This window comes from Stegodyphus dumicola, chromosome 2 (assembly GCF_044657685.1).
Source record: "Stegodyphus dumicola isolate Sdum_Otavi_A_Nest chromosome 2, ASM4465768v1".
NCBI classification, from domain to species: domain Eukaryota; kingdom Metazoa; phylum Arthropoda; class Arachnida; order Araneae; family Eresidae; genus Stegodyphus; species Stegodyphus dumicola.
Genome location: NC_140769.1, coordinates 25015492 through 25027707, shown reverse-complemented (window position 1 = coordinate 25027707; position 12216 = coordinate 25015492). Strand labels below are relative to the sequence as shown.

The following is a 12216-nucleotide window of genomic DNA, read 5'->3' as shown; positions in this document are numbered from 1 at the left end:
CAGCCCAGCGTGCAGAACCACTACACCACGAAGGCACGCTAGGAAGGCGGGAGAAATTCCTTATAATCCTCTAAGCAGGTTTCGCGAATTTTCTGGAAATAGGAATACATTCAGCAACATACTGAGTCACGCTAATTAAAACCGCACAAAATATAGAGTAGCTAAAATATGTTTATGTGATTTATAATAAAGTAACATCGCGTTTATGAAGTATTAAAAAATAAATTAGAATAAAACAACATAGCAAAAGATTTTAACGGCAACTATGTATGTGAATTATATATATATTTGGTTATAGAATATAAATGAGAGGTATCAAATGAAGGTAGATCGTTATTTTCGATAATCATTAACATTGGCTCTAAGCCAGTTCTCTCGGACGTCTACCAGCACTAGGAATTCTTGCAGAGAAACATGGTGGAAGCATTTTTTTGGTGCTAGGTGGTATACTTTTTTATGTCATTACAGCAACTTCTGTTGCACTAAGTTCAATTATTCACTCTGACGTGATAATCTGTAATGTCAGCACAGCTGCTAAAGAAGAAAAAAGAACTACTTACACTGCGTCACAGGAAGGGCTTTTCCAAAATAGTCTCAGAAACCGATCTAAACGACATTTCCAATAACACAATTGTTCGACGCAGGAGAGGCCGATTTATGTTTTTCTTAGATCGAAGTAAAGTAAGTAAGCATAAAATCAGTAACTGTGAACTAAATTTCGGTTATAACTGGGAAATGTGGTATGAAAATAAATGGGAAAATTTAAAGCTGCTTCTTGCTTTTATACAAGAACTGATCATGGAACAATTCTTAAATCTTCTTGAATTTGAATTCTAAAAATTCCTCAGACTACGTACCCCCCTTCCAACGGAAACTGTAAAAAGAAAGGAAAAAGAATAAAGTCTAAAAGGTTTAGAGTTTAGCACGTCTCTCAAAGAGACTGTTTTTAAATATAATTTGATTTGATTTACCATTATAGATTATAAATAGAAATAAAACAAAATTTGAAAGCAATAAAAGCTGTTTAAATAATACTGTTGTTGCTTTTTACTTCCTTGTACGAAGTAAAGAAAGTATTGTATTCCCGAAAAATATCGGGTGTCATATTTCAACGAAAATATCCATTTCAGCCGCTCTCGAAACCCTTTGAACCATACTAAAAAACATTGTGAAATGGATTTAAGTTGGATTCAGAGGAATTGTTTTTCCTTGACGTTTGTACGTACATAGGTTTGTATGTATCTCGCATAGTTCAAGAACGAGTAGCCGTAGAATATATATATATTCCCTTTCTAATACCTGGCTCAGGGAAGCTTAGTACTTTTATTCTTATATGTTGGTAAACTATGCATTTTTTGATCTAAAAGTGAATGAATTATGTGTTTTTATGTTCCGGTAAAGGACATTTATAGCTTTAGTTAATTTGCATGCAATAGTTATAGATTTATCAACGATTAAAAATTTAAGTGGATAACGATTAAAAATTAAGTCTAACAAACCGCCATTTGTTTACATTTGAAACTCAGTAGAATAACGAATTATGTCAGTTTCTGCACCTTCAATGCCTTTTTGTCGAGTGGGATCAAAACTAAATTTTCAGTTTTGTGCAAAATCTGCGTTTTGGGTAAAAACTCTAATTTAAATTGTAATTTTTTTAACTGTATTTTGTGTTTTATGTTTTGTTGTATTTTACAATTTTTAATGAAGATGTTTTGACTTTTTATGCATTTTTGCTTTGCCGCAAAGTGAGAAATTTAATTGAATGAGAAATCTTATTTGTAATGAAATTGAAGGAAATGAGTTTAAATGAAATACAGCAAAAAGCGTGTATAATGTAACAGGCCACGTAAGGAAGTCATGTCGTGTACGCATCAGATTTTTTAATAATATATATGATTAATTTAAATAAAAAAGCCTTTAGTTCATGATATATTCAATTAATAACTTATTATTAATTGGATATATCATGAACTAAAGGAGTATTTTCGCTTTTGCTCTGTCAATTCATAAATGTTTTTGACGTCATATGGTAGGTAATTGGTACAGAAATATTTTACTATGTTCTTTCCTAAACAGAGTTGAGTTATTAAATCAAAAAAGAAAGGATTTCATTTTTTTTTGGAAATTATAAATTAATATTCATGCTTAGATAGTAATGATAGTGAATGCTTAGATAAACGTGTAATATCATGACAATTTAGCTGCTTGCTAGACAAAAAAACAAAAATACAGATGCTTGAAGACCGAACACTGGCCACTCAAGCGGCTAGTACAGTTAAAAGCACACTGTTTTGAAATCAAATTCTATGAATATTTGTAGTAATTCTCCTTATGTATGTATGTATGCATGAATGACATAAGTTCTTTATACCGGTAAAATTGATTTGGATAAACATAAAAACTAACAAGGTAAGCCCTTTTCTAAAATTAGTACCTTTAAACTTGAAATTAAAAACCACGAAGGCAATATTTTTTTAGATATTACATTTTCTTGCTTTTGACTTCACTTTTTAGTTCGATTAAAGGCATTTAGTTTGATTTTAGTTCGGCCTTAGAATCCCTATTTTTTTCTGCCAAATACAGTTGCAATTCCTGCATTTCAATGAAAAATAACATTTCAGATTAAAAAAAAACTGTTTATGAATTTGAACAGATTACTTCAATGAAATGCATGAAAATGTAACATGAATACCGCTGAAAATATGTTAACATAAAGCTAATAGTTGGCAACGAAATCCCTAAGCGATACGGATTCGTAATAGATGGACACGGAATGGATGATAGCTTCATGATCGATGAAGTTTATTTTACCAAAAGAAACTGATTACAGTTCTGAAACCTTCCGCAAATATCTTCATACTTCATAAAATTTATTTTACCAAACGAAACTTATTACAATTTTGGAAATTTCCACAAAAGTATTCGTAAATCTCTTCACAGTATCACTACAATCAGTAGTTACACTTCAGACTGCTAAGAACGTTAAACACAACGCAATGCAAACTGCATCTAAAGAAAGAATCTAACACGGAGATATCTCAGTACTCTAAACTCACACTAAACTAAACTACTACTCTCAGAAACTGCTGGTCTTATACAGTTTTCTGCCGGCCGAGAGACTTAAAGAGGCCGAGAGAGGCCGTGTGTTTAAGTAAATATTAGAATATTTTTTCTAATTATATACATTTTGAATAATTCGACATCATGCTATATTTATTTACTTATATCATACATAGACATAATATTATTATTCGAATAATTCATTGACAAACACCTTTCAACGACTAACATAGCAGCACTTGTACTAAGTATTAAATATAACAATTGAAGTGCTGCTAGTCGGGTTTATTCAATTCTACCAGTAGTTGAAGCACACATATTTTCATTAGATCCTCCGCTTGTTAACATGCACTGATTCATCCTCGAGAATAGAAAAATAATCCCGTACAATTTCATTTGGAATACTGATGACAAACCTAAGCTTGCAATTAAACATATTCATTAATTATTACGGAATATTTTGGGGGCAAAACAACTCGATTTATTATAAAGACTAATTTCTAATAAAGAGAATCCATAGAAACAAACTTGAAAGCATTGAGAATAATTCACTATGTTTTAGGAAAAGACTGTCAGACATTTAGTATGTGTAGGAAAGTTAAACAGGAGAACAATTTTTAGGAACACGCTAATAGTTTAGAACAATATTTCTAAAATTAATACAACTACTTAAAATTGCTCTGAGAATTTGAAAGCTTCTAACATGGACACATAAATCAAAGGTTTGTAAATAGGAATTTTCGCTTACACATACAAATATGTATGTAGAGAAATATTACCATAAAAATATAGCGAATTTATGATGCAAAATTTTTATATTAAGGTACACTGAGAAAAAAAGAAAAGAAAGGAGAGGACAGTTCTATATCTCTCGTTCTACTGGGCCGATTAACAAAATTCAACTTGTGTGTTTCATCTCTCGAAAGCGCGACTTAGGATATGTACTACATTTATAGATAGCACTGTTCTAATATAGGTATTTTGAAACAAAATCGGACTTTTCCTAAAATAACACACCTATGTTTTTCCATATTTCCATTTTAAGACTCAAATTACGCCAAACTACTAAGTTTTGTAAAAATCTCACGAGTAGTTTCTAAAAAATTAGCTCTCAGAATTTCAGCTTCTCAGTGTTAATTGAGTTTGGTATATATTTATCAATCTCTCTTTTTTACTAAACTTACTTGAATCTTCCTTTCACCCTTCGAAATTCAGAATCATTCCAAATAAAAAACAGGTAATTTTTATTATTTATTTTTAAAATTTGCATTTTTAAATAATTTTTATAATTTTTTTTGAAAAAAGATTGAAATATAGCCTTTACAATTTTTACCATTATCTTAAAGTAGACGCATTTCTAAGCATACCTGCAAAAATTTACAATATTCAATTGAAAATTTCCGAAAATATACGTGAATTTATTTATTGGCGCGTTTTGAATTTGGCATGTTTGTTGAAAGCGATAAAACATCAAATGAGGTCTAGACACTTTGCTAAAACTATTTGGAAGTAGAAGGGATGTGACCTTTCTTCCGTTCATGCACAACGAAAAAAGGTAGGAACGAACTTTGGAACTTTGCGGTTATACTGGCTTTCAGCAGGAAATTAAAGTCCTACTCTTGCCAGTTCCTGATGTGATCCCATGTGGGGCCTGACAGAGTAGAAACCTGAAAGAAATTTTCTCTCGTGGAGGTAGAAGTGTGCTGGAGAGAGAAAAAGAGAAAAAGAAGCACTTTGCTCCTGTATTGCTACATCTTGGATGGAATCCGCCAAGCAGGGGCCGGAGAAAGAAACTTCGGATGACCTGTGTAGGATAGCCCGAATACTAACTGTTCATTTGTCGGAGCCAGTCACGTGGGAGGTCACCCTCCCAGAAACTGACCCCGATTGATGCTGCTTGAAAACCAGAAAACTGGAACTTAGAATTCTGAACTCAAGAGGTGGGCGGCAAATGGGCGGAGGTTTTTGTCTTCAGCCAGGATTTCGTAGATAAGAATGGCCGTGAAATTAGCGGGATTCACATTGATAATATTATTAAAAAAGTTGTTGTTTATTCTGCTGAGGTAGTCCTGAATAGTATCTATTTTCAAGTCGGAGTGGAGAGTCCTATTCCGAACATAGTAAGGAGCTTTTGTGATGATTCTTAGCACCTTATTTTGAAGCACTTGGAGTTTGCTAATTTCGTTTGCTTTGTAGTTTGCCCAGGCTGGGGAAGCATACGTGAGAATGGGTCGGATGACAGTTTCATAAATCCTCTTTTTCAGTCTGAGGGTGAGGTTTTCATTCTTTAGGAGAGGAAAAAGCCTGAAAATGATCCTGTGTGCTTTTCCGCTTACTCTAAGCATATGATCCTTCCAATTGTAGTTCTTGTTAAGGGTAACTCCCAGGTAATTAGCTTTATCAACTGTAGGGATGATTTTGCCAAAAAGTTTAACCTCAGTTCTGACCCGTTTCCTCTGTCTGCGATTTCGAATGAGTAGAATCTTGGACTTTTCTGGCTGAATGCACGTTTTCCAGCGACTGCACCACCCCTCAATAGCAGGGATGTTCGTCTGAATTCTTGACAAGGCATACTCTGGGTTTAGAGACTTGGTGGCTATCGCTGTATCATCAGCGTAACTGGCTGCGAGAACATTTGTATCCTCGGAAAAGCAAGGGAAATCGTTTGTATAGATGATGTAAAAAAGCGGGCCTAAAATTGACCCTTGAGGAATACCTGCGTAAATATTTTTGACACATGAAGTTGCATTTCCAACGCCAACGGTGCAAGTTCTATTTTCAAGGAAGGACTTGATAATGAGTATCAGATTTCTGGGGAAACCGAGATGAATTAGCTTATAGATTAGCCCTGGATGCCAGACGCGGTCAAAAGCCTTTGCCACGTCTAGCATCAGGATAGCAACACTCATTCTGTTGTGCATAGCCGCGCCGATGAACTCCGTGAGCCTGACTAACTGCGTTGTGGTCGAAAGTCCTTTCCGGAAACCGTGCTGGTGATCAACGAGAAAGTCCAAGTTTTCTTGCATTCTGAGATAAATAATGCGTTCCAGAATCTAGCTTATGGAGGACAGCAGGCTGATGGGTCTAAAGTTTTCCGGGTAATCCTGTGTTTTCCCTGGCTTAGGAATCATCAGGATGCTTGCTTGCTTCCAGAAAAGCGGGAAATAATTTTGATACAAACATGCATTGAGAATGCCTGTTAATTTGCATACGGTCTTAAAAGGCATGTTTTTCAGCATCTGGTTCGTGATCTTGTCCTTTCCTGGAGCTTTCTTTAATTTAAGTCCCTTAATAATGTGGTAGGAACGAAGTGCCTTGTTTTCCTTATAATGGAAGGGAAAGGAAAATTGGTTGCCACATATTAAAAAGTTTGCCAAGTAAAGTATTCATGACGCAAACTGAAAAAAATTGCGCCAAGATAAATTTTTGAATTTCTCCTTAAATTTCAAAACAAATTTTACAAAATTTAATATCTAGGCATAATTTGAGTCGTAGAATCGAACTATGAAAAAAAATGGTATGTTATTTCAGAAAAAGTTCGATTTTGTGTCAAAATACCTATGTTAGAACAATGCTATATATAAATCTCATCAATCGGTCCAGTAGAACGGGAGATATAAAATTGCCCCATTTTTTTTACATATATGTGTAATATCCTTGTTAATTTTTCATGTTCAGAAATTTTCAGACAGAAAGAATATCTCATTACAGATAAGATAAAGAAAGATATATTTCAGACAGAAAGAATTTCTCAGTCACATATGCTTCAGATTTTACATAAAAAAAATACGTTTTAAAAATAATAAAAGAAGAAAATTATTGAGATTACTGAACATAGTAAAAGAATTTTTTACTATGTTCAGATCAGTCAGCAGAAATTATTCAGCAGAATATTTTACTATGTGCAGATAGGTCAGCAGAAATTAAATATACAGCAGTTACATCTCACGAAAGGTTTCTGTGTTCTTGTTGCAAAGTACAATATTACGTGACACTGGAAATGATAAATTCCACTTCATAGTTTTTGACTTTTACGCTGAATATTCATATTTTTAATACGCTTTTAGCAGAGTATCCGATATATCTCTTCCTCATAAATTATGACTTTTTTAATCAGCAACGTATAAATGTATTTCAATCGCTTGAAATGTTCAGTCTCTCAAAAAAGGTGTATACACATATCAAGAGATACTTGATTTTTTTTTCAAAGAAACAGATTATCTTCAATAGAAATTACAATTGTTTTGTAATTTAATTTGATTTTTATTTATTTGTTATAAATAAAAATCAAATTAAAGTTTTTCACAAAATAAAGTTTAGAACCCATAAAATAATCAATGAACCAAAAGGAGAATAATAATTTTAAATAATTAATAATTATTTATGAAATAATAATTACAGAATTTAATTTAAGCTTGCGAGCTGAGAGGGCTGCGCCAGTTTTCGTTCGCTGGAATTCGAAAGTTGGATGGAACTACCAGTGTTCAGCGATTTTATCCGAGCTGCACCCGCTGTATTCACGTATGCATCCACAAGCTACTGCATACACATGCGGGAAATTACGAAAAAAAAAAAAAACCATGCAGCCAGCACATTCGCCGGGATTCGAAAGTTGGGCCGGACTACCAGTATTCAGCGATTTTATCCGGGCTGCGCCCGCTTTTTTCACGTATGCATCCACAAGATACTGCATACAGGTTACACATGCGGAAAATCACGAAAACTCACATGCACCCAGCCCGTTCGCCGGGATTCGAAAGTTGGACCGAACTACCAATATTCAGCGATTTTACCCGGGCTGCACCCGCTTTATTCACGTTTTCATCCACATGATATTATTAAAACCAGAAGTTACATATTCTCTTTACAAAGTTCGCCTACAATTTTATGACACGAATAACAGAAGCGTGAGCCGCTTTTAATACATTTTTAAAGGTAATTTTTTAGACTTTTGACAATGCCATCTGATTGATAGATTTTCCAATACAGGCACAAACGTTTTATTGTTCGTAAAGCTTACTTTATAAAAATTGACTTAATCAAAAAAAATATTTTTTGTAGTTTTAGTCTTACTGGCATGATATTAACCAAATTAGTCAACTGGAAAATAATCGTTTTTCAAAAATTCAAAATTTCTTTTTTATTTTCAGCAGTTATGGCATATCATATGGTCGAAAACAATTCAGGGATTAATAAAAAGGAGCTATTATCTCATATAAACTTAATTTAAAAGTTTCTTTTCCGCTCTAAAGGAAAGTGATAACAGTAAAATCGTGAGAGTTATAGTTTGTTCATTAAATAAAGATATGCGCAAAAAATAGTTTCAACATTAATTTAAAAAAATATAATTCGAATTTAGAAGAGAGACACTAACAATTACTTCACCTTCTTTTAAAGCAAGAAGGATAAAACGATATTAGGTACGTGATTTTCAACATATATTAAAAAAAAAAAAAAAAAAAAAAAATGTGCATATAACTTATACAGCAAGAAAATTACATGATGACATCATAACCTTGACACTTTATATCGAAGCCCAAGGAAGAACCGGTATTTCTCCCTTCTATTTTACACTGTATTTTTTTTTAAATTAGAAAAGCGCCCAGTTACTGTATTTTTAAAATTCTTCAAATTCAGATTCTGATATATTAGAAATACTGCAATCTGCTGTTTGGTAAATGGGGAAACAATACTATTTGGTAAAAAATTCTGATTTTATTTTACATTATTAGTTGGCTTCTAATATCAAATATATTTTTATGATCTACAATGCTTATAATGAACAATACTTATATGTCGGATTCCAAGTCATTAATAAAGATGTTGAAGCTCATTGAGAAACAAAATACATGAAAATTATTTTCAGCGGGAAGAGTTTAAATAAATGCATTAAAAAATAAAAATAATTTTGTTTGTCATCACAATATTAGTTCACATCAGTAGCTGGCTAATCTCAAATATATTTTTATGTTGTATAATACTTATGTGACTGCTCCTACGTCCTTAATAAAGACGCTTAAGTTCATGGAGAAATGCACGCAGCAGCGGCCGAGAGGTAAAGCCGTTGAACACTGGCAGTTCGGTGCAAGATTCCGATCCGGCGAACGGGCTAACTGCGTGAGTGTTTCCGTGGTTTCCCCCCAAGTGTAACGTCTATAAGAGCCAGTTTCCCATAGAAAGCCTTCAACGAATGCATCTGTCAGCCTTAGCCAGATAGTCCTCGAGTTCTTTTCCGTAATCGAACCAAACCAAACCAAATCATTAAGAAATAGAATATATGAAAATCACTTTAAGTGGAAAGAGTTTAATTAAATGCATGAAAAACAAAATAACAACAAAAAATAGTTATCATGATCATCTTTATCCTACGTGGCAAATTTAAATTGTAGGGTTACTAGCAAGAGTATTAAATTAAAATTATGAAGAAAACGTTTATGAGAACTAAATGCACTTTTTACAGTATCACTTCTGTTTTTTTCCTAGGAAATTTTATTAAATGCTCTAGTATACTTCGTTATATGAGTGCACAAAGTTTTTCTTAGTCACATATGCTTCACATTTTAGATAAAAAATACGTTTTTAAAATAACAAAAGAAGGAAATTATTGACACAACTGAACATATTTAAACTATTCTTTCTATTCAATACTAGTACTACATCGGTTTACATAGTTTCTGATTTATCGCTTGTGATATCTTTATTCAAGTCCTTTAAAGATATATTTGACAAATGGTCTGATAAAATCAAAGATTAAATATCTCCGTTAAAGCGTCTACCATTTTGAATAACGCATATTTTAATTGCTAAAGTTAGGCGAATTAAGCTAGATATTGCGAAGAGTCTTTATATTAAAGCTATTTAACTTTTATCCATTCGATGATGTAAAAATGAAAATTATTCGACTTGTAGCTTGACATGCATTAAAGCCAAAAATTTCAAAAATGGTCATTTGGGATTTTTTCATTTTCATATTCTCTACACTTAAAGTTTTACAAAAATACCATATGTTAATTTGTATGAAAATTAGAATTGTAAAAAAATTGGTTTTAATTTATCATCGAATGCTTTGATAAATGAGGATTTTTAACACAAAAAAAACGTGTTTTTCCTCCAAATGTGATTTTTTTCTACTTGATGTACCTTTTCCAGGGTATTTCAATTTTTATGGCTTATTTATTATGTTTCCTAATATTTACTGAAATGAGGTTTTTGTAATAAACTAAGGAAAAAATGTACAAATTTGTTTTGGGAGAAACGTGTTAAATATTACTATGACTAATAGATTATTCTACAAAATGTTTCAAAAGCTCATTTCAGTGTAATTAGATAGGTGCATATTAATTACACAAAAGATTTCAAACGAGTATTTACAGCAGATTTTTGAGAAAAGGTACATTGAAATGGCCAGTTTAACATTGTCGATATAGGGGATCCTACTCCCCTTGATGGATATACCATAAAAATTCAACACTACATACAACAAAGTGAATAAATTGTGAAACAAAATTTCATGGTTGTAATATACTGTTATAATAAATATGTCTATTTGGAAAATTTTATATGGCATCGTGGCGTAAGGATTTATTTATTTTTATCTCACCCATTAATTTATGTTAAGTAGCTTTATTATCATTCTCCCTTTCCGTTTTCCAGCCAAAATGCTAATTTTTATTCGCGCGTATCCAAATGAAGTGTGAGAATGGAAATTTCTCACACCATGACGTTCATCAGTATGGACACTATCGCAACATTAATCGCAATCGCAGAACTACACGTGCATATAAATACCCGCCAAACAGGTTTTATTCCCTCTTTTCTGACTAACGAGTATGCGGGGCTGCGGACCTTGCAGGTCTCACACTCATGGAGTGATATCGCCTTTTGGGATAGAAAAGAAGGAGCGGAACAGCCTGAGAATTGCACAAATTTATCCTGAAAGATCATGTTGAAAATTAGCATAATTACTCTATAGCTGGATTGAAATTCAACCCGTATTGAAATAAATTGTTAATGTTTGTTTCGCATTAAGAAATTGCTGCTATTGTCATTCTCTCGTCTCCTCGTGGATTTTACCTTGTGCTGACCAGACGAATGTGTGTAAAACAAGAATAATATAAACGGGTATAAAACAACATCTGCAAGCTGTTTAAATAATATGTCCGGTACGTAAGTATGTCCAGTACGAAAAGTGAACGATGAAATAAGATATAAAATTTGCTTTCGATCTTCTCTAGGCGCTGTTCTCGTGTCCTTCCGTTCTTATATTCTTACTTTCTTATGTTTTTGTGTGCTATATTATCAAATTGATATATTTAATCCAGATAATTCTTAATTCTATAAAGTGAGGTTGAGCAAACACGTTTTTCTCTGAAGTCCTTTTGCCATGTTTTATGGGTAAGTGAAGCATTTTATTACTCTTTCAACGCAATGTACTATAGATAGTTTTTTCAGGCCAGCAAATATTGGACACATGTACTTTCTATTTGATACTTGTAAGTATTCAATTAAATAGGGATCATCACCACAACACGACATGAAGTAGAAAGTAATAGTAATTAAAGGAAGGTTTTTAGATTTTTTTTTTTTTTTTTTTTTTTTATCAGAGCCTGTCCCGCCTACTGAAGGCCACATTACTAGTCGCAATTCTTCGATAGCAGTCGGAGTGCTGCATTTTTTTATTTTTTTTCAATAATGCTTATCACGTCGGTATATACTTGAGCTAACTTGCGCGTTACTTATTTCTATGTAGTCTTTGACTAAGTTACAACTTAGTTTCAATATGAATTTCTATCCTTTTGAGTTACGCCATAAATGTTAGCTAGCTGGTTTGTAAGCACAACAAGTGCCTTCTATTTAATTATTTTGAATTCTGAATGAAAGGGTCTTTTACTCCTTTCCTAAGTTCTATTTCATTTTAGACATAGCGAAGTCGCTTTCTTTTCTATTCAAAGATTTGCCACAAGTTACACTTAGTTACAGGCAAAATCCCTGCAAAGCTGTAAAGGTTGGCATATTTTGCAATCGTTCAAGTAAGGTTTTAGTAAAAGTTAAACGAAGTCTAAAATAACTACTCAAACTTGCGAAGGGTGTAAAAAACCCTCTTATTCAAAACAAAAAAGAATAGAGGTCACACTTGGTTAAATCTCAGCCAGCACT

At 32.8% G+C, this 12216-nt stretch overlaps 1 long non-coding RNA gene across 1 annotated transcript in view; it reads left to right on the top strand.

Annotated features, from left to right (window-relative positions):
* Nucleotides 1-10906: 10906 nt before the first annotated feature.
* LOC118198039 (uncharacterized) overlaps nt 10907-12216 on the top strand; it is a 45180-nt gene continuing 43870 nt past the window's right edge. The window contains exon 1 of the long non-coding RNA XR_004759689.1: nt 10907-11222. This is a non-coding gene — a long non-coding RNA (uncharacterized LOC118198039). The remainder of the gene's footprint in view (nt 11223-12216) is intronic.